Source organism: Manacus candei, unplaced genomic scaffold, assembly GCF_025592945.1.
Source record: "Manacus candei isolate 608988 ecotype Guabito, Panama unplaced genomic scaffold, ASM2559294v1 h1tg000057l, whole genome shotgun sequence".
Classification (NCBI taxonomy): domain Eukaryota; kingdom Metazoa; phylum Chordata; class Aves; order Passeriformes; family Pipridae; genus Manacus; species Manacus candei.
The window spans coordinates 5,887,931-5,910,887 of record NW_026138105.1 but is presented as its reverse complement, the minus strand read 5'-3'; the positions used below and the strand labels follow the sequence as shown (position 1 = coordinate 5,910,887).

The 22,957-nt window shown below is 44.9% G+C and overlaps 1 protein-coding gene across 3 annotated transcripts in view; it reads right to left on the bottom strand.

The window, feature by feature from the left end:
• Positions 1–725: 725 nt before the first annotated feature.
• PARD6B (par-6 family cell polarity regulator beta) overlaps positions 726–22,957 on the bottom strand; it is a 45,050-nt gene continuing 22,818 nt past the window's right edge. For 2 of the 3 annotated variants that reach the window (XM_051802804.1, XM_051802805.1), the window contains exons 5-6: positions 18,404–18,505; positions 726–2,286 (exon numbers count right to left, since the gene is read on the bottom strand). The gene's annotated coding sequence lies outside the window, so the exon portion shown is untranslated. The remainder of the gene's footprint in view (positions 2,287–18,403; positions 18,506–22,957) is intronic. The other variant, XM_051802806.1, reaches the window with a different exon arrangement.

The window sequence follows — 22,957 nt, the reverse complement described above, 5'->3', positions numbered from 1 at the left end:
GCCATTACAAAGTTCTGTAGCAGATCTCTGGTCCCCTCCTGCTGTGCTCACAGAGGAGCAGCTCAAGCTGCCACTGACATTCCCTGTGTCCAGTGGGAGCTCGGAACTAGGAGGCTACCTGGGCTTTGGGAGCACAGCAGCACAAAGACCATTAAGACTCTTCTTTGTTTCAGCCATTTCACTGGAACTGAAGAAAAGCGAAGTGGGTTTTCTGTCTTAAATCCGCTCTGAGATCTGCAGGGTGGAGCAGCTGAGACTGAGCAGTAGTTTTTGGCACAGACATCGTTTTTGGACACATGCCAGCTCTGGGCAGCAGAAGGTGGGAGCTGCTGTGCCCTGTCACCCCCAGAGTGCTGCCCCAGACAGGCACAGCAGCTGCTGTGGTGCTTCTGTGTCGGGGTGTCACAGCCACAGCTGTGCTGGTGAAGCCCTGTTCACACACAGACCTACCCTGGTGCCACAGGACTCTTCCCTCACTTCCCTGTCAGTGCTCCCCTCTTTCCAGCCCCTCCACCCTCGGGCACAGCCACTCAGCTCTCCCCCAGAATGAACAGGGATTTTGCAGCAGGGACAGACAGGCAGCTTTCCTAAACTCCCAGTTCTCTGTCCAGTCCCTCACACACCAAAGCCACCCTTAACCTTAATGCTTTCCCTGCCCTGGGATTTCTGCTCAGTCAAAACATTCCTTCAACATCAAGTCAAAGATCTGCACCGAAGGTTTATTGCACGAGCTCCGAATCTTCCTGAAAGCTCCAGTGAGGTTTCCTGCTGCCATCCCCTGTCCTGCAGTAACAGTTCTGTAGCAACAACTCACCTGACCCTTTGACACGTATTTTCAAGACAAACCTGAATATTCACCCTGTATTTTTATAGGAAAACTCTGTCATTCTTGCTACCAAGAAATTAGCAGGTGTCAAATATTCACTAGTACAGCTACAGGAAAGTTTCCCTTTGTGTAGTACACACATCTCATACAATGCTATGGTATTATTTCCATTTCTATCAGAACCAAAAGATTTCAGGAATATGTTGTGTGCACTGTCTCCAGTTTTGTAATAAAGAAGTTGATATTTGGATAAACAGGTTGGTATAACTAAGAGTGTTTTGTTCCTTTCATAACTAATTTGCCTCTCTGTAACCCCAGCTCATTTGTAGTGATCCATTACAATAACCTGCATTGCAGGGGCAGAGGCAGCAACCTGCTCTGTCTCTATTGCTTTATATTTTAATTTGACTTTATCTTTCATCATCAGTCCCACTAATAAATATGAAAAGGTTGTGTTCATTTATTTCTGCATCAGAAGAGCTTTGGTCTCCATGGTTACAGCCATGCAGCTTTACTTTCACCATAAGCTTGGCTTTTTTTTCCCTTTACAGACTTTGCAGTGGGTTCTCCATCTTGAGCTTTTCCACAGGCATTTTTAAAACAGGCATTTTTTTCCATTTCTCTGTATTGTACTGGATGCAAAGCCAATCACTGGAAAGGTACATCCCCTCCTCTGTTCCTTATTCAGAGAATTGAGGGGGTTTTGTTTCCCTAGGCCTCTTTTGAAGTAAAAACATTAAAAATGGCACAGAGATGAACTGTGCTACTCCTGGTCCTGGCTAAGTCACATCTGCATTCCACAATTGCACATCCAAAGGTCCAGAAAGTGCAGAAGGTACAGAAAGTTTATTCATATCATTCAAGTTGTGTTACACAACAGCTTGTAACACACTACCCCTGTGTAATAAAGAGTGTAAAGAGTGTGCTGGAAGCTCCAACCACGTGCAGTTTATTGAATTTTAAAATTTTGCCATTGACTTCACATCCTCTGCAGTCTGAGCATTTGTGGAGCTGGCAGTGTTGGCACATGACTGGCAGGTTTAACAGGCTGCACTACAGCACTTGTCAACCCTCTGATCATTTTAAATTTGAAAACATATGAGGGTAAACCAAAGTGAGCTTTTGTACATTGTCTTCACTGGGTTTGGAAGCTCATCACCTAAGTGCAAACTCCTGTGATGTAATCCCAGAATAAACATTTCATCTCCACAGAGCTACAACAGGATCAGTAATCTTTGCCTTCCCTCAGAGCTGCCAGGCAAAGACCTGAGGTGAAATACAGTCATAATGTCCTGAAGTACAAACAGCTGAGAATAATCCCAGGCACCTTTCCTAGAAACCTTTTGGTTATCAAAGCTTAATTATTTGGATACTTGGTACTTACATAGTCCACAGGAAAAAAGTCTTCAGTTCAGTGGAGTTCTGGCAGGTCATAGGGGTAAGCTGCTGGCAGAGGATGTCTGTGGAACAAGAACAAGGCAGAAATTCATCTTATTGCTCAAGAACAGGAAATAATACTTGAGGGGATTGACTGGTAAAAGGGACAAGAGGGGGGTAGAATCAGCATCTCAGGCTGAAGTTGCTCTCCAATAGTAATAACTGCCTTTGTAACCAATACTGAAAATGTGAAGTTGTTTACTTTTACACCTGATTCTACAGACTTTTGCTGGGTTAATATTGAGCAGATAAAAATAGAGTAGAACACAGGGGAAATTAGTTTTAAAGCACAGAGAAATGCAAATGAATCTGTACCACTTGAAAATACTGACTAAGAAGAAATACAGAAAGGGATTTGGTTTTGCTCCTGGGGTTTTGAAGAATTCAAATAATTGATTAATCTTGAATTGAGGAGATAAAATCATTTTTTCTGTGGTGCAGCAATCCAAATCTCTAGCTAAAATTCCAGTCTCAATGGAAAAGGAAGAGCCTGTCTTTCCCATGAGGCTGATGCTCTCCAGGCTCTAAACTTCACCTCTTTCCAGAGGGTAGTTTGCTATTTAAAGGTAATCCTCCCATTAATTTGTATTTAATTCTCACTCGTGTGTTTCAAGCCGTGTGTCTGCTTACGAAAGTTTCTTGAGCATCCACTGTTAATTCTTGGGAATAGACCCTGGCTCTGCACATTCACCGAGGCCTAATTAAGTAGAAAATATTCATTTATCCTGGTATCTGGTGCTGGCTCCTGGAGCTGTGCTCACACAGCACGGGCAGGACAGACAGGGGTCCCGCTCACACAGCACAAAGCAAACCCGAAGCAGAGCAGCTGCGAGAACAGCCAGCTGTAACAATTCACGGTGGAACACGAACATTGTCTGTATTTTACCCGAAATAAAAGTAGGGAGAAAGGAAAGTTAATGGTCACTCCGATATTCCAAGGAAAATAATCTGTCCCCCATTTCTAGGGCAGCACTGCCAGTGTTCATACCAGGAGAAAACAAGGCAGAAATAGTGCTGTGAATTGCAGTAATTAAGCTTAACGATCTGGGTGCCAATCTGTTTGCAGAAAGCCCTGCCCAGGGCAATCCACCTTCACTACGGACACAGCCTCTCAAACCAGCTTTAAAACAGGCTCCGGATTTCCCGCTCTGGTTTGTAACCAGCTACTTTAGAACTATTAGCACTCACTATGGAAAATTCCTCCTAACAAAGGATGCCACAATTGCAATGAGAATGTACTGATTTCTTTTGAGATCCCTGCTGTAGTAAATCTGATGCTTTGGTGAATAATACCTTGTTATTTGTATAGTATTACAGGTATTTTGACTCACAGGCACACCTGCCTCTCTGACTGCAGATACCACATGCTTTCTCTATACTGCCTTGACATGGGTAATTTTTTGGGGCGAATTCCTGTAACTGTACCTTAAACACTTCCAAAAGTGACTCCTCCTGGTTTATGTCCAACCACACCAAACTTTCATCGAGGAACTCTTTTGTTACCAGCTTATGTTAAAGGAACTATTTCACTCGTTGCCTGGGGTACAGCTGCTGAACCACTGGGAAGTGAGAGGCAAAGCCCCCAATCCACGTAATGTGACTGTTTTCCAAGGAAGGGGTCCAAGGAAAGCTTTTCCACAGTAGCACAAATGCCATCCAGGTTTAAACAACAGGGGCAAGAGGAACCTCTGTGCTGTGCACATCACACAGGCTGCACATGAAATAATTCCTTTGTGGGCAGGCTGCTGGGAAACTCAAAGGAAAGGTGATGTGGTTGTCTGCTAAGGGGGAAGGGGGGAAGAGGGAGAAAGTATCTTGAAATTCCAAAGCCTCTTGAAGTCATCACAAGAGAAAGGTTTAAGTAGAAGGAAATAGCTTTTCACCTCTAGATCTCTCGATTCCTGTGAGTCACCATCTAACAAATGCCAGATCACAGCCCTCTGCTGGAATCAGATCTCTGTTGAGCTGCCCTATACCCGTGGATTCTATTACTTTAAAGGTCCAACAATGAGGGAATAAACTGAGGAAATAAAGATTAAAGGAATTACAGAGGAATTTAGCATTTGCAAGGCAGTAAGGCATGTTCAGATGAGGCCTGATCAAATAATAGTAATGAAAGGATTAAAACATTTGCGAGAGCTTTTGAAAAATCAAGTCCACACAACTCTGCACTTGCAGGCAAATAAAAGCACTGGCATGTAGAATCATGCCTGGAAGATTAAAACTTCTGGTGGCAGCTGTAGAGACTTCAGCCAGTTGCATTTGAACAGGCAGCCGAGTTATCCAGGGACACAAACTGTGTCACACCGTCGGAGGCACTAAAAGCACCCTTGGGAAAGGCAGTTTGAAGCCCCCAAGAGCCAGACCCCGGCAAACACGGAGCAGGGAGACAATGACCCATTTAAGAGCAGGTTACTCTGACAACTGCAACCCAGCATCAGAACAGCAAAGCTGGGTCAAAAGGTGGTCACTTCCAGGTTGTGTCACGCCCAGCAAACAGCTTAAATCACAGTCAGTCAGACTGTACCTTTGACTGAAGGGAAAGAACTGCTGGGCTGAGGGGGGGTGCCTGCTCAGTATCAGTTCCACAGCCAGGTTAAAGTCAGCTCACACAGCAGCACCACATTTAAGGCAAGTGCTCCAAGAACTGCTGATGTGGACACAGAAAATCGTTTCCCTTCCATCCAAGTTTCAACAAGATGGTCCAGAAATCCACCTTAGTACTGATTTTATAAGGCAGATGGAGGGCATCTTCCCTCAGGGACCATTAGCCCAGCCCAGAGTTCATCCATCTGTCCCTGTCCCTGTCCATTCTCTTTCCAAAGGGCTCCCAAACAGCTCAGAACAGGCAGTGCTTCCCCTGGGAAGCAGCTGGGGCAGCACAGGAGGTCTGGGCTCTCAGTGGGGCAGGGCTGGTACAGCCCTCGAGTTCCCCACTTGAAAGGTTTGCCATCACCAGGAGGATTTCTGACCCTGTTCCAAGCAGGATGGTTATCCAGGCTATTTACAGCTAAAACACGGAGCTACTTCCACAGACAGAGGGAAGAGCAGATTACCTGAGAAAAGGGGGAGGGATATTATTTCATGCAGAAAAACCAAGCTGCCCTTCCACATTCTGCATCCCTGAAAAATTGGACTCTCATTCTGACTCTGACAGGGATCATTCCAGATCCCCCCCCCCCCCAAAAAAAAAAAAATAAAATAAAAGTCTCCTTTCAGGCTACCAGATGTACAGCCTTGGTAATTCAGCAGCAACTGTCCTGGGGTATTTATCCCTCTGAACTCAGCTCTGGATCAATCCTGCCTCTTAGAAGCCAGGAAAGGAACAACAATTAAATATTTCAATTCCCTCCGCTGGACTGTGGTGATGACTTTGCCTGAAATACTATTCCCATTCCCAGAGCTCCTGAATCCATGTCTCTCACACCTGCTGCCTACCACCTGAAGCAGCACTAATGCATCTTTCCCTTGACACCAATAAACAAATTTGCTCCAGTTAGTTTACAGGGAAGGCCTGCCAAGCTTTCTGGAGTGGATCAGCAAGGCTGCAGGTACCCAAAGAAAGCAGTGCAGCTCAAGGAGCTCCTCTCCACAGAGACCTGCAACACACATCTGAACTCTGCTATCAAAGATAAAAGGGGATTCTCGGCTCTCTGGCAATAATTATTTTTCAGCTCTGATCATTCCTGCAGGTATTAAAATCAATACCTAGACTGACTGTAGTAATCAAAACAGAGCAAAAGCTGAAACCTCTTTCTTTGGCAGCTCCAAAATCAAGAAAACTTCTTTTTTTTTCCAGCAAAACTTAAAAAATTATTATTTGGATTCCTCTCAGTCTTGATTTTTAGTATAGTTTATAACATAGTTTATAACAATGGTAAAATAATTTTCATTTCTACTAAAAGAGATAACCAGCCACAACTCCAAACCAGGCTGGAGATTGAAGATAACCTAACACCAGCCCTACAGACTCATCAGACACGCTGCACCTTGGGAGGCAGAGAGGTGGCACAGCACATCCCAGGGGACAGCAAGTCCCAGCAGAACCCGGATTTGCATCAGGGGAATTCTTGCAGCGCCTGCAGGGCTGGTTAAAACCTCAGCGCCTCCAGCTGTGCTCCCCATTCCTCCCCCGAGGGGATTTTTCTCTCCATCACAGGAGGAAGTGTGTCACCACATCAGAGCCAGCCTGGCCCAGCCTGGCCCAGCACCTCAAACCCCTGAGGAGGGCAGGTTTGTACGAATGAGCCAAAACTATTCATTGCAAAAGCCAGAGTGTGGGTGGAAATTCTCCTCTTCAGGACAGAAGTTCCTGTCCCAAGGCAAACACAGCAATGTCAAACCACGCCAGTTCTCAGAACACAAGTTTTGGAGCTCAATTTCTGCCTATCTCCTACACCAGTTATACTTTACCCAGCACTCCTTACAGGAGTCGGGTTCCATTCTCCATAGGAGCAGCTTTACTGTCTCAGTCAGGTAAGGAAATCAAACTACCTCTCTGCAAGCCCAAAATGTGACTGGATGGGGAGCACAAGCTGCAGAACTTTCTTCCTGAAGAAATACAGAAGTCTTTTCCTCTCTGTTGTTCCAAACATTCTGTTCAAGCACTTCAAGCAAAGCAAATACCCTGCAAGCTCCAGAAAGCATCACATAGACCCCCCCCTTTGGCTGAAATTGGCCGTTCATGACAACCTTTCACTTATATATATAATTTCCCAAAGAGAAGGATAAATCAGGCTTCCCTTTGTGAAGCACAATACGATGAAAATATGTAAAAACTGCCAAACAGTTATTTTTATTTCATAAATAATAATGAGATACATAAAGTCTAGAGAGAATTTAGAAAAACACAGGAAAAAATCCAACAGTGTGCCCTTTTTTCACCTTCAATCTCTTCAGCAAAGATGTGTTCAGCAGCTGCAATAATGATCTGCACAGATCAATAATCTTGCTGAAGCCATGGGAAGGTACAGTTTATTGGCTGTTTGGTAAGGAGACAGAAAACAAGGATGCAGCAGCTCTTCTGCCACAAGAGTGTGGGACATAGAGAAGTGACAGCTTTCAAAACCTCACTGCAAAATGTGCTCTGAGTGCACAGTCCAAGACCTTGTGCTAAGGCCTGTCACCCACCATGTTTTCTGCTCTTCAGTGATGGATTTAGCTTCTCACTAATAGAATCATTTTCCCAATATGCTCTTGCCAGAAGGAGCATGTCCTTTAAAAAAGCAAGTCTGGATGTGTTTTCTTGCCATTTGTGGTTGGTCTGACAGTCTGTGTCTGCAAGGCTTCCTAAGGCAGATTGCCCAGCTTGGGCAGGCTCAGCCTCTCAGTTGCCTCCCGTGTTGATATTCAGAAAAGCCAAAAGGGAATAGGAGAGAAGGAAGGAAGGAGGCAAACCAAGGTAAATAATGATAGTGTACTGAGCATTTCCACCTGCAGAAGCACCACGGGCAGAAACCCTCCCAGCACCCCTCTGACACAGCTGTTCTCATTCTACCTCTTAGAGAACTCTGTGCATCCTTTGCCCTGGTTTTTACTGCCAGGTCTGCTCCTAGAATTCCCAGATCCCTGTTTAGTGGCACAGCCAAAGGAGTGCCTAAGACAGGGGGAGATCCAAACAGGCACTATTACAGCAAGCTGGTTAAAAAAAGCAAAAAAAACCCCAACCTCTAACAAAGCCTTTGGGACCAGCCAGATGCACTTGGGGATGCTAAAGCTGCTGGTTCACATCACCGTGAGGCTGCTGTCAGTCAGTTTAAGTGTCAGGGCAATCAGAGGAGGTTCTTCATGACTGGAAAAAAGCCAAATGTCATACCTGACTTCCAGAAGGCTGAGGAGCAGGATACAGGAATTTATCCACAGGATGTTCAGCCTAACTTCAGTACTAATGAAAATAGGGAACAAAAACTTTTGGAATCCGTTATCAGCACCTCAGAGAAAAAGAGGTGATTGCACAGTCAGCATAGACCTAGTAAGGGCAAACAGTGGTTAAAAGAGTCAACCTAGTTAACAGCTGGCAAGAAAGGAAGTCCTGGTGGTCCTCAGAGACAAGAAGCTGCCCCTGACTCAGCAGAGCCCCTGGCAGTGTGGAGAGAGAGCACACCCTGTTGTGGGACAGGCATAACCTACGGACTGGGGGGGCTGATCACGGCCCTCTAGCTTGGCATGAGACTCAGTCGAGTACCATGTCTGCTTTGGGGCTCCCCAGGACATGAAGGATTTGCAGGACTGACACACTGGGAGCAAGTCCAGCAAGAGGACAATCAGGGTGCTCAGGTTATGGATGTGATGAGGAGAGGCTGAGACAGCTGGTGCCTCCAGCCTGAAGAAGAGAAGGCAATGGGAACTGAAAGCACATGGCACCTTGGACAACCCAGCAGATACTGGAAATGTGGCAAAACTGGAAGTGTTAGACTTAGCCTGGCAAAATATTCAATATCCTAATGCTCATTGGGAAGGCATTCAGACAAACAAAGACTGACACCCACCCACAAGTCATAGGAGATGGAAAATTACACTCAGCTTCCAAGAGTAATACAGCAGGAAACGAAGATCAATGAGGACTGGCTTGTGTGTGAACCTCTAGTGAGCAGCTGGGATGCTGTTCTGCAGTAGCCCAGGAAAAAATTTGCCCACAAATACAGGAATAGCCAGCATGCCTACACGGTCCAGCCAAAGCTGAGGAACTTGTTTCCAGCTGAGATCAACAGCTGATGCTTAGAGCATAAAAACAGGGCAAGTATGCAGCATTCCGGCCTGGAATGCTCCCCTAACCTGTAGGAATTTGCAGCATATGGGTTCCTAGAAATAGAAAGGTAACTTTGCTAAATTACTTTGATCAAATTTAACATACATAAATCTTCTTTTAGTTACAACTACAACAGTGAGTTCCAACTCACCAGTCAATATTAAAGATGAAACCACAGATGCAGAGAGGGGCACAAGACAGTTTTGATTTTCTTTCTTTGTACTTTTCCTAATAGGTCCTAACTTTCAGTGTTCTCTCTCTGTAACTGACCTGAAAGCTGAAGGTTTTCATGAGGCCATCTGGATTATTTCATTATCTCCTTCTTTAGTGAAAAATACTGATTCAGAGAGCAGCACCACACACGTGAGGCTCCCTCACATCATCCCCATGTGCATCACATTTAATTTATTGACGCATCATTTTGGTTACAAGTTTCCCATTCTCAGTGTTGCAGCTCTCTGCAGCTGACATTCCCTTTTATGATCTCAAAATAATTATGTCAACAAGCCTTCTCATCCCATTGTATGCCTCATTTTCTAAATCCTTTGTGAACGCTGAACAGCCTGCTGGAGACACAGCCAGCACCTGAAAGACTTCTTCCCCAGCCTCTTGCTCAGGAGCACTTAAAATCTTTGGGGTCCCAAGAGGATGAAGGAGCCAACACTGCACTTTTACACTTTGCAGGCCTGCCATGGAACATATGTGAATACGTGACTTCTAGCAACCTGGCATGAGCACATCCACAGTGCTTAAGCTGGGGGAGAATCAGCCTAAAATAAAAATAAAAGTACTGATAGTCCCATCCTTGATACAAACCTCTGTTTCTTTCTTCTGTAAAAAGAAATATTGTTTTGTCTTAGTAACAACGAATAGCAAAAATTGTTGTTTACAGTCTGGAAATTACTGTAATAGTTTTGCAATCCCTCAGGGTCCTGCTACAGGGAGTGAGCTGAGCCCCGGGTGAACCCGGGGCAGACTCTCCCCTCCCGCACACGTTCCCCGCAGACTGTCCTGCATTTGTGTTCCTGGCGAACCAGAGCAGCCTGGGAAATTCTCGCAGGTCCGGCTGCCCAGGCAGGCGCAGCCCAGCAGGGAACTCGCAGCAGTCGCAGAGTCACTGCGAAATCATCCCCATCAGAGCCGGTCCCGGCCGCGCGTCCTGCAGCATTTCGCCGCCCCGCTGAAGTACAGAACCAAGGGCAAACGCGCCCTTCTCAGACCGGTTTTCCCCCAGGCCATATTTACACATGGACTCTGCGACAAAATGAATGCTACTGAAGCCCCAAAATACCTGCACTGAATATAAATATATTATGAAATAGCTTTAAACTCTGCCCTAAAGCACTTCCCGATTGGCTGCCAATGATGTCACACAGCCCCAAAGCCCAGGAAAGGGGCCGGGCTAGCGGGGCTCGGGCCGGTGCGTGCCCTGCCCGCGGCAGGAGCGAGGCACTGTAACCACACCAGAACCGCACCACAACTGCTCTGTAACCACACCACACCTGCACCATAACCACACTGGAACTGCACCGGCACAGCACAACAACCCCACCATCACTGCACCATAACCACACCTCGCTGTAACCACCCCAGAGCCTCACCACAGCCGCACATTCCCTCGGGGTGCCCTGCGGGGCTGGCTGTGCTCACAGACAGACTCCAACGCGCTGAACTGAGCTCTGTTTGCTTGGAGAGAAGCTTCATAAAGCGTACAGGAAATCACTGTCAGTTTTTAGGTATTAAAGATACCCTTGTGCGTATTCAGAGCAATTAGTCTGGTCTTTCCTAGCAGTTGTGACCTTACATCTCAAGTCAAAGGTGAGCTAAGTATGGTCCCCTGTCCTTTCTCAAAAGGAACTTGGCCTTCAGTCCTGTTTGAACACACTGCCATAAGTGAGGAGGAACATTTTGCACAAGCCCTAACAAGACTAAAATCTACAATTTTACCAAACTCAAGAACTAATGCCAGAAATATCAAATAAGCCTTTAAAACATCCTATATTGACACCAATTGCTCATACAGTAAAACATGTTAACTCTTCCTGTGCCCTCAGGTTTGCAGGTTGCCTGACAAGGAAGCCTGGTTTGCAGTTTAGGTAGTTCTTGCAAACAGAGCATTCCACACAGAGGGAAACTTGCTGTGTAAAATACCAAGTGGGTGTGATGTTTAATTACCATCAAGCAGTGTTTGTTTCTTACTATGAATATGATTCCTGGAGCTGGCTCAGTTTCAGATGTTATGAGAGCATGTGTAGTAAGGAATCTTATGCATGAACTGAAAACGTTCTGAACTCGGTCACCATATTTCTAGGCCATTTTTCTGACAGGAGGGGTTAATTCATATATAGCAGCCCACTGAATAGCTAGCACTCATACTTTCAAAGCAAGAGCAGAAGGAAACCACAGAGAAATATAAAAATGTTTCCTGATTTGCTACATAGTACTTTGTTTTTCAAATCCTTGTCAAAGGTTTAGGAACATTCAATAGAATTTAAACCACATGGTCAAATATGGAGCTGCCATAAGGTGTCTGGTGTCACTGCAGTGCTCAAAGTCCAGTATAGAATCATAGAATGGTTTGGGTTGGAAGGGACCTTAAAGAGCATCCAACTCCACCTCCTGCCATGGGCAGGGACACCTCCCACTATCCCAGGTTGCTCCAAGCCCCGTCCAACCTGGCCTTGGACACTTCCAGGGATGAGGCAGCCACAGCTTCTCTGGGCAACTTGTACCAGCACCTCAGCACCCTCACAGGGAAGAGTTTCTTCTCAATATCCCATCTAATCCTGCCCTGTGGCAGTGGGAAGGCATTCCCCTTGTCCTGTCACTCCAGGCCATTGTACATAGTCCCTCTCCATCTGTCTTGTAGGCTCCCTTCCGGTAAAGGCTGTGTTTCTATCCACTGTTGCTCCTTCTGACTCTCTTTGCAGTTTCATATTAATGGCAAAAATGCTGAAATCAGTCAAAGGAAAAAAAAATCCACAAACTCAGTGTCTAGAAACCTCCTGCTTTCCTCGATTACTCCTAAAGGATCCCTTGACCGCTGAACCCAGCACATACCATTGGATATTTCAAGTGGAACAAATCCATTACCACGTAAACACTACTAGAATTGGGAGCCAGTGCCAGCCCCGGCTCCCTGTTCCCTGTTCCCGACTCTAGGCAGAGCTGCAGTCCGTGTGTTCACACTCGCCATCTGCTCGGCTGCGTTTTTTACCACAAGGAAAAAATGTGACTGCTGAGTAAAGACTCTTCAAAAACGAAAGGGGAGAAGCCCGACCTCGCTGAGCCATAAACCGCGGGGTTATTTTGATTTCCCTCACACCCGCACGCACGCACTCGCTCTGTCTCGCTGCTCAAACCAAAAGCACCTGTGCAAAGCAGCCTTTTCAGCTATTGTTGCCTTGGAATGGCGACACTGGGAAAATCAGGAAGGAAAAGGCAGTGCCCGTGGGGGTGTGTGTGCGGGAGCGAGGGAGCCGCGCGGGGAGAGGCGGGGCAGGGCCGTGCTGGCGGGCGGGCGCAGGGATGCGCGGGGATGGGCAGGGATGCGCGGGGATGCGCGGGGATGCGCGGAGATGCGCGGGGATGCGCGGGGATGGGCAGGGATGGGCAGGGATGATCGGGGATGGGCAGGGATGGGCAGGGATGGGCAGGGATGGGCAGGGATGATCGGGGATGCGCGGGTGCCCGCGGGTCCGCAGGGAGCCACTGCTCGGCGCGGCACTCGGAGGCTGCGGAGCAGCAAAGCACCTTCTCCACAGCACCACGACACCAACCCGGAGTGCCCGAGGCCACGGAAAAGGGACCGGCCGGCAGGGATGAGGCCGGTGATGGAATGTGCTCCGTTTTGACAAACAGGCAATGGTTAAACTCATTCTTTTCAAAAATCAGCTTGAAAGTAAAACCCACTTACTTCTTACCGCCTGGAAAACTAGGGAATGTCAACATTTTGCCCCAAAGTTGTGCCTGGGACTTAGGGGATGCCAAGACAAGATGGTAGAAGCTTTGTTTTAGCTTTGACCAAGGTGATGTTTCATTTGACATTCAGTGTGTCCTTCTGAAAAAAAGGACACTAGCAGGACAAATTCATGCCACAAATACTTGAACAAAAGGTATTCTTTATAGTGAAAAACCCCTCATCTGTTCCCAGATCCTTCATGCTCCAAAGTTGAGCCATTTTACTTCCAGTCAAGCTCTTCACTCTGAACAAAGGAGCTCAGGTGTTTCTTGAACTCACTTTGCATTTCCAACACCTCACTCACTGCCACATCAATGAAACCCATAGGGTTAAGTATCACTACCCTCCATTCCTTCCTTACTGCCCTTTTCCAGATACTTGAATTCACTTTATGAGTAGCTTTCCCTGTACTACAAAGAGTTGCAGAGATTTTACTAACCCCTTTCACAATTTTGAAGACTACTCTAAAATTGCTTATTTACTTGAGACCGTTTTGACACGAGGAACCAGACGAGTGTCTCCTCTGCAACGTTCAAGTTCCTATTTTCAAAAGTATATTGGTCCAAGATCACCCCTTTTACAGCCTCCCACTTAAGAGCTACTTCAAGAATTAACGTGGCAGACTGCATACATTAAACTGGAAGCTCAAAGACAGAACAGCTTGCATGAAGACAGTTGCAGTGATTTTCAACCCCCGTTGATCCCCAAGTATAAATTATGAACTTTTTTTTTTAAGCAAAATGTTTATAAACAGATAATAATTTTAAAGGTTAATTTTTTTTTTCTTTTTCTGTGCAGAATTAAAAATAGGAACAAAATAAACACAGAAGTTTTTGCTTTTGTCACACTGAGACCACAATTTCCACAGACATTCCTCTGGTGGGACACTGTTCCAAAAGTGTATATTGCATGGTTGCAGCACTAAGTGGAAGAGCATAACGTGCTGTGGAGACAATAACCCACAGAAATTTGGTAAAACAAAGTTCCCAACAAGGTCACCACAACTATGGCTGGCAAGAACATAAATTCTCAGTGTATAGAAGTGCATTTGAGATCTTTAACCCCAAAGATCATGCAATCTGCAGGGTGTTTCTTCATCTAATTTAACTAGAATTTTACATTCAGCTAGAATTTAACGTGTAGCTGGTAGAGCATAAACTGAGAAAAACAGCATAACCAAGGAAACCCTGAAACAGGGAACAGAGTCATCCTTTTCTAGTAAGGGAACTGCAATATTTTGGGAAACGTGGTTAATGTCTCTTAACACCAGCTGTACAAACAGCACCTGTAACAAAGCAACTGGGATGCTGCCAGAAAAATCCAGGCAGGTGATTCTGCTGAGAAAGGGACCCAAGAACATCTTTCCCAGCACATGCCCTGCTGGCCCTGGGGTGTTCATGCCAGAGACACAACAGCCAAGGTTTAGCTTCTATTCTTTTGTTGCTTTGGGGTTTTTAAGAGCTGACAGCAGCACAGCCCAGGTTTATGAACAGGAGCCCTGATGGGTGAGTATTTCACACGTGTTGTTTGGTAACCCTGAGCACACCCAGCCCTGTCTGACAGTATAAATACAGCACAGAGCTCGGAGGGACAGAATTGCAAGCACAGACAGGGAAGCTGACCCAGCTGCAGCCATCCCCATTGCCCAGGCAGCCACATGCAGCCACTTCCATCCTTACAGCAGGAGTGCAGGAATGTGAAAAGGGAGGTGAGGAGACGTTCCTGCCATTGACTGGTGCCAGCCAATACCTGCTCTGGGAGTAATTCACTCTAACTCTGCACAGGGAATGTTATGTAAAACGCTGCTGAAGGAGGATGTTTCCCTGCCTTCCCAGAGCCCAGTGACCGCGCACTGCAGAGAGCATTTCGAGCTGAACTAACCAATAGTCCCTGGCACTGACTCGGAGGAGGAGCTCTGGTTCCTGCTCGCTGGCACAGATCAGACCAGTTTACAGAAAGGCAGTATTTTACAAATCTTTACATATGTAGCCAGAAACCTTTGTCAGTGAGATGCAATTATGGCTTGAAGACAATTCCTATGACAGAGAAGTGATGAGAGCACTAATGAAGGTGCCTTTCTGATGAATCAAGTTTTTCCTAAGTGTTTTTATTCATTCATTTGATCTCAGTACTGGAATTTTGCAACAGGAATTGGCTCCATCTCTTTCAAAACATAAAGGGCCTAATCCCTCCCATTAGAGAACAGGAAGTCAGAAGCCAATCTTAGCACTGATTAAAAAAGGGAATCTGGATTGTTATTTTAACTTCTTTGCTGCAAATAAATGAGAAAATGGGGGTTTTTTTCTGCCATTGCAGCACAATGGCTCAATTAAAAGCTGATTTCCCCCCAAAGTGGTACCTGTTTATACAAGAGCTCCTTTGCCCCAACTCTCCCCAGAGAGCAGTGGTGACACTGCCACGTCCCCCCATGGCTGTGTCTGCAACTCAGCACAGGAGCTGCATGGAGGTGTCACTGAGCTGTCCTGCTCTGCACAGTCTGACAAGGACATGTCTAACAATGTCTAGTGCAAAGACATTTTACACCTGCTCTAAGTACAATCCAACAGAACTGGTTCACGTGGGAATAGGCTGTATTTTTTATTTTGACTTCTGCTCATGCCCACTTAAAAACTGCAAGCTGCCTCAGCGTTGTGACAGCTGAAATCTTGACTTCTGGGCCTGTAGCATCCCCTCCCTGAATGTTCCCATTTTCAAGTGTTCATTTTCTCAACACAGAACCAGTGTGACCTTTTTGGGGCTGCCAAACCAGTTAATGCATCAGTCCAAGTCAGAAAGGGGCTGGATTAACTTCAAGCAGATCTGCAGGTAAAATAAGCTGAACAAACCCCCAAAGTCCTTAACAACAAATATTTTAGCACGCGCCAGACTTTTTTATTTTCTCCATTATTAAGAAAATGGCTTGTAGCATTCAGCACTTGAAAATTAATGAGTTTTAAATATGAACATAGTACACCCCCAGTTTTGAAATACTCTGCTCTATTTTCTCTCCTCTCATCTTTCCCATCTGCTATGGCTGAGTATTAATTTAACAAATATTTTTCTTCAAGGCTGTCAGAAAAATCTCATAGCACTTTGGAAACACCAAACATTATCTTGTGAGGTAAATTAGGACACAAAGAAGTAGCGTGACATATATGTGATCACACATTGTCAGTAACAGAAATTCCAATATGTGCTGCTTTGGAGTCCTCGAGAAGAGGAACTGCTAATATATAGCAAAGAGTGAGGCTGACACCTACATCAAGTTACATTTGAAGGCTGATCTGCAAAAGTTAAAAAATGCAAAGTCTCAGTATAGGAAAGATTTCTTATTCCCATGATTTATTTTTGATAAGACACAGTTTGATGTCTTCTACACAGAGCAAAACAAACTCTACACAGCTCCTTACTCCTCCTGAGTTTTCTTCTCTCTGAGAATCAATCTCCTATCAGACTATGGAGACTGCAGCCAGAAGGCTGGGATTCCACATCCACACTTTACACCAGCAGCCACTGGAAAGGACTTAAGTACAGGTCTCTCAGTCTAACTCATCAATAATTTCTGCTCATTACTGAGCTCAGCCAAACCAATAAAGTAACACAGATTGCTTCATATTCCACTATCAATTTCCCACTTCCATTTCTCAGACTCTACCCCAGGTACCAGGAAAAACCATTAGCCAGCACCTCAGCCCAGACAAGACAGCAAACCCCACCTCAGATAAGCAGCTGTTGTTGTAGAGATTACAACATCAGGAGAAAGAAATACACAGTAAAAAGCCTCCAGAAAAGTTATCTAACAAATGCGCACTTTTTCTTCAAAAGAGATTTATTGGAGGTTATGATTTTATAAGCCTTTCCCTGAAATTATACAAGGGTTAAAAATTATGCTAAAAATAAATATTTGACAAGATTTTCAGCCAATGACATTGAAAGAAAATTTCTAGCTTTAAGAAAACACCAACTATCACAAGCTGCAAAACAGCAAGGGTTGCTAACGTTCAGCTTTCTTCCATTGGGAGATACTGGTGTTTTCTTTAAACTCCACATGCTGAAGTTTTCTAAAATAGATTTCCTGTCCTTTCTCTAAGATTGCTGCACCCCATTCAGCCAGGGCACAGATAACATCTTTGAATAAAAAGATTTGAAATCACAGTTTCTCCCATACAAAGTTCAAGCTTTACAGCAGAAAAGCTTTTCTCCCACAGAGAAACTTCACAAGAGAAAGTTCCTTCCTCTGCTCTGTTCCCTCTGGAGGTTTTATATTCTTAGAACCCGTCACACTTACCCAGGCATGTTTGTAATTTATATTTAGTACAAGGTCCTTTCTTCTCAGCCCACCTCTGGATATTCCAAACACAAAGAGTGAATCCTGGTTACTCACTTTTCTCCTACGGATTAGATCCCTCTCCCAGCGTTACTGTGCACTGGAAGTGTTTATGAAACAAATCTCTGAATACCCAAAAAACCACAGTGAAAGATGAAAAAAAATTATAAGATTTTGAAATCTAATTGCAGAACACTGAGAAGGAGATTTCCCTTGCATTTAGAATGGCATCCTTGCTTAATTAGAAGAGGAAAAATTGTAGCTGAAATAAATACACACACTGTTCAGAGAGGGGCACTCAAACTTTTTTACCCTGTCTGATCAAGGCTATAGAGAGAAGATACCCAAGTTGGACACTATGATTACAATGTAAACTCACCTACAGATATTGTCAGGATAGTCTTAATTTTCCCCTGGCAAGAGATGCTGAAGGGGCACCTCTGCAATGGTGTCCCACAGAACAGGGGGAAGGGATGGACAGCCGCGAACAGATTTGGCACAACCACTTGGTTTCACTTCCAGTCAGTTAAAACCGGTTTTAAACATGACACAATTTCTCTGCTCATGTTTTCATCCACTCCTCCCAGAGGCACACTGGCCCTCAGTTGACACAAATGTTACCACAGTGTTCACTAAGCATGGGGAGGGCAGACAGGGAGTCACACTGCAACAAACACCAGAGCAGGCACAGCAGAACAGGGCAGCTCAGAGATCTCTGCTGTGGCATGGGACAACACCCAGCAGTTTAAGATGGGTACATCTGCACTGCATGTGAGACTTGAATTTTTGGTTACAAATGGTTTCACACGTACTCCTTCAGGTCACAAAACAGATCAACATTATTAGCATAATTATTAACATTGAAACCACAACTAATGCTTTTCATCTACCATTTTTAATTGTAGAATCCACAGCAATAAATTACTCAGTGATGTTCCAAAACCATAAACACTTACATGTGCTGAACCATGGGTAAACACACTGATTTAAAAACAAACACAAGACAGTAGAGGGCCATAAACATCTGAGTGCTCCTTATAAAATCCTAGACAGTTAACCCATAAACATATAAAGAGAAGGATGTAAATTTTCTAGTGAACAAACCTCAAGTTTATCAACTTTGGCACAGATGTGGTTCCTCTCCAGCACCTTGTCTTTAATGAGTGGAATGGTCTCATCCAGAGTCTCTGACATATCACTTCTGATCTGCATGAAAAAAAAAGTAACTCACATGAGGATGAAGCCTGAAGATAAACACTACACTGGTTTTTTCATGTGAATACTTCAAAATACACCTATTCAGAAAGTTATCACAAGGGCCTAATATAATAAACATTTTCTTTTGTTACCTACTACAACCAAGCCTGTTTCTGGCATCCACAGGAGAGCCTGAACCTTATCTGAAGTCCTGCCAAGAGCTGTATTAGCAAGAATTACCCAATTTCCTATATAACACCTGCCAGTGCTTTGTTCAGTGGCAGCAAGATACATCTCCAAACAGCACTGCAGCTCTTGTAATGTACAGGCCAAAAGTGATGGATAAGCCAAGAACTGAGAATAACTCTCTGAAGGGAAAGATAAAAGCAAAACTAAGAAAACCTCCCCAGAACACCCAAAAAGTTATTCTAACCTGTAAAACAGGGCAGCAACACTGACAAGAGAAATGAGAGGCAGTAGAGCCCACTTCTATACAAGTTTTCTTTCTCAGCTGCAGTGGAGTAGAGGAGGTCTTGGTTCACTCAGGATTAAAGCTGTGCTATGATTTTCATAGACTTTAAGAATACAGAGGAATGAGGATCACTTCAGCTGAGATTTTTGTCCTGGTGACTGACCTAGAAGATACTCTTCCCTTAACCTCATAGGAAAAAATAAAGATCTTTTAGCTAGAAAGGAGAGAACCTGGCATCGGGCTAATAGTGCAGGGAATTTTCTGGGCATTTTCAGATTTAATCTAGAAACCCAAATAAAGCATAAATGACTGCTGTAGATCATTTAATCCATGGACCATGCTTTATAAACTCTAACAGGTACTTAGACATTTTACTGATGATCATGTCTCATTTGTGTGTGGGTTTTTTTTAAGAAGTCATCTTTTAAAAACTAAGTATAAATTAAGCAATATATATATAAAATTACTCATAGTAAGGTTTTATGGTACTTTTATTACCAGAATGAGTATATGCAGATCAAGTGTTTTTATAGTGCTCTGAGTGTTCTGCAATAGGAGATCAAACAGACATATCAAACAGTAGCAGCTTTCTACTGCAAACAAACCAATAGTGTCTCCTGCACTCCTGGTCTCAGCACTGCAGCCCCCAAATGTACACTGGCCACCTCCCCAGCAGTGACATGACTGCAGCCCCAGACACTCCCTGGGACCTTTACAGTCTGTCCCTTGTGTCCAACAGGATCTCTGTCAATGGAGCCACACTGATATTTCCTAGTGTAAAATAAAATACAGAATTAACCCATAACAGAGGAGATGAAGCAGATGGATTCCAGGTTTGTTCTGTTGAATTCATTTGGGTCCATGGGGGGCAGAAAAACTCTATCATAAAGCACATTTGAAGAACAGATTGGTCGTCTGAGGTCAGGTTCATATTCAGGCAAACAAATCCAGGTTAAAATCTGAGCCTGGAATTTCCAGAGGGAAGGTACAAACTTACTTGCTCACACTGGTCTCAGAAAGGACCTGGAAAAAGCCACTCTTATCATGAAATGCTACTGTAATGATTCTGATAACTAATGCAACTATGAACCAGAGTCTGGGGCAGAGCCAGAGCTCTGGTGCACAGAGCCAGTACAGAAACTACCACCACAGTGTCAGAGCAGACATGGAACAAATTTAAACCATCTTTCTTCCAGGGTGAAAGAAAACCACCAATACAAGACACAAGAGAGCTGATCTGCCAGCAGCAGCCTGTGCTGAGGGGAAATGATATGCAAATATGATTCATGAAGAGCCGTTGTGCAGCAGTTTGCAGAACCACAGCGACAGCGAGTTCGAGAGGAGCCAGTGCATGACAAAGGAAAATTATTCTCTTGGTACAGCAACCTCTCATGAGCCAGAGAGAGCAGGACTGCCCTGAACCCCCAACTATAAAACAAGATTTATTTCCCCTCGTGCAATGTATTTTACTTTATCTTACCACAGATTTAGTCCAGTGCTCAGTATAAGCACCAGAGCATAGCAGTCCATGGGAAAAAAAGGATATTCCTCTTCCTAGACTTTACTAGGCAAGGAGAGAGGAGGGAAGGTTTGACTGAGTTTGGTCTTCTAACTCAAATCAGCAAGACCAAGCCCAGGGAGGTGGTAAACCAACAGCACTGATGTCAGTCTGGAGGCAGCACCAGCAGAGTAAGAATGATGAATGAGAACACAAACCAGGGCCAGCACGCTGATGCAGGGCAGGCTAAACCACTTAACCAAGCACAGATTTCTGTTGTTTTATATTTTTTAGAAACTCTTATTTTTTCAGGAAAAGGAAAAAAAAGTAGTGAGAGCCAAAAGTGAAAGACACTGTGCAAATCCTAGTTGTCACAGGGACTTTTTGGAAAGGATTTATCTATATTCTTTCTCAGTCTTGGATTCCATGTTAACATAAAAGGCTCATAAGAAAAAGTAAGCACTGTAAACTGAACAGCTCAGCAGTGAGAAGAGAGAAGAGGTTTGTTTGGAAGAGGTTGGTTTGTTTGGAAGTGAGCAAACCCCAGACATAGTGACCCAAAAAAACCCTTCTTCCTCTCTTTTCACAGTGATGACACCAGGTTTCACACACAGGGCCTCAGGGAGCAGGTTCTGAAAGCACCATGAGACAAAGATGAGCCGTCAGCAGCTGCTCTGGGGAACCATCATAAAGCAGGGTTTATAAGTATATCATGGAGCAAGTTCTGCCCAAAGTTCAGTGGCTTGAGAACCACTCCCCTGTGGTTCTGTAACTGCGAGTATGCTGGATGATCAAAACATGCATTAAAATAAAAAAAGTATCAATACAAGTAGATTTTGTATCTACCTGTAAATCCTCTTCAAGGACCAAGGGCCAGAGAAATGGAAACAGGGAATTTCCACACTAAACCAGCTGTACATGTCTGAGTAGGTATCTTTTCCAATCTTGCTTTAAGGTACACAAGAAGCACAAAGAACCCTATCTCAAAAGGTAACCAGCACTGACCCATGGAAACAACAGGAGAACAGCATATACAGGAGGCTGGGGTAGGAAAGGCTGGCAAAAGAAGTCTCACAAGAGGTTTAAAAGCTCACAGGATCCATCTGAACAAGCCAACCACCTTCTCTACACCAGAGTCAGAAATGTGAGGTGCATGACTGGCCAATGGGAAAACGTATGAGGAACATAAAAAAAACCTTAGCATAAGCTCCCAAACAGAAGAATTGAGTGAAGGAAGGTAATAGTAAATGAGACAGAACACAATCAGCAGTCAAGAGCTATTGATTCAAAGCCCTGGCTTTGAGCAGGTGATGCTGTATCACTGAAGCAATCACTACCTTTCAGGAATGAACTCAAGGGACTTTTGGCTGAAGAAACCAATCTCTTGTGTTCTACATTTTCCACAGACTAGATGTGCTGTACTAGAGAATCCAAAGACAAATCAAAAAATAGACTCTGAGGTTCACGTGCTCCTTTCCAGCTATTTTTGTCAAAAGATGAATGGAAAAAGAGCTGCTCCAGCAGCCACTAACACTGAGCCATTCTTACAAAGCAGCTCTTCTCTGAAGTCCCCTGCTAACCATGTGAGATGTGAGCAGCCAAGCTTTTGTTTCTTTCCACTTTATGTCATTTCCTCTGGAAGCAACAATGTCTCCTTTCCATGAGCAAGACATGCCCATGACAAAGCCAGAGACTGATAGAGGCTCGGATAGAAGTCAAAAATAGCTGAATAGCAACGCAGATCTCTTGCTCTGAATGGTTCACCCCCACAATTAGGCGGTGACAATGGGGAAAATAATCAGTGTGCTACAAATGTTGCACCCCCCACTCAGCTACTCCACCAGGATGAACTTCTACCTCCCATTCTGACCGCAGGCTCTTGATGGGCACCACCACCTTGTGCCATTGGTGGCTGTGCCTGTTACCATAACACACATGAGCCAGGCAGAGCCACTGCCTCTGAATGCTGGGGCAGCACCAGAACAGCCTCCTCCGAAGGCTTCCTAACACCATGAGGAACCGGAGACGCCCATGGAGAATGGTGGTTGTTTACAGAATCCCAGAATAGTTGGGGTTGGAAGAGCCCTCTGGAGATCGTCCAGTCCAACCCCTCCACCCAGGCAGGGTCACCCAGAGCAGGTGACACAGGAACATGTCCTAGTGGGTTTGGAATGTCTCCAGGGAGGGAGACTCCATTTCAGCCCTGGGGAGCTGTTCTAAGGCTCTGCCACCCTCATGGGAAGAATTTCTTCCACAAGTTGAGGTGGAACTTGTTGTGTTTTAGTTTATGGCCATTGCTCCTCATCCTGTCACTGGGCACCACCAAAAAGTCTGGCACCTGCCTTGGAGATATCACAGAATATCATGAGTTGGGAGGGAACCACAAGGGTCATCCAGTACAACTGCTGGCCCTGCACAGACACCCCAACAATCCCACCCTGTCCATGAGAGCGTTGTCCAAACACTCCCTGAGCTGTCAGATTTGGGGCCG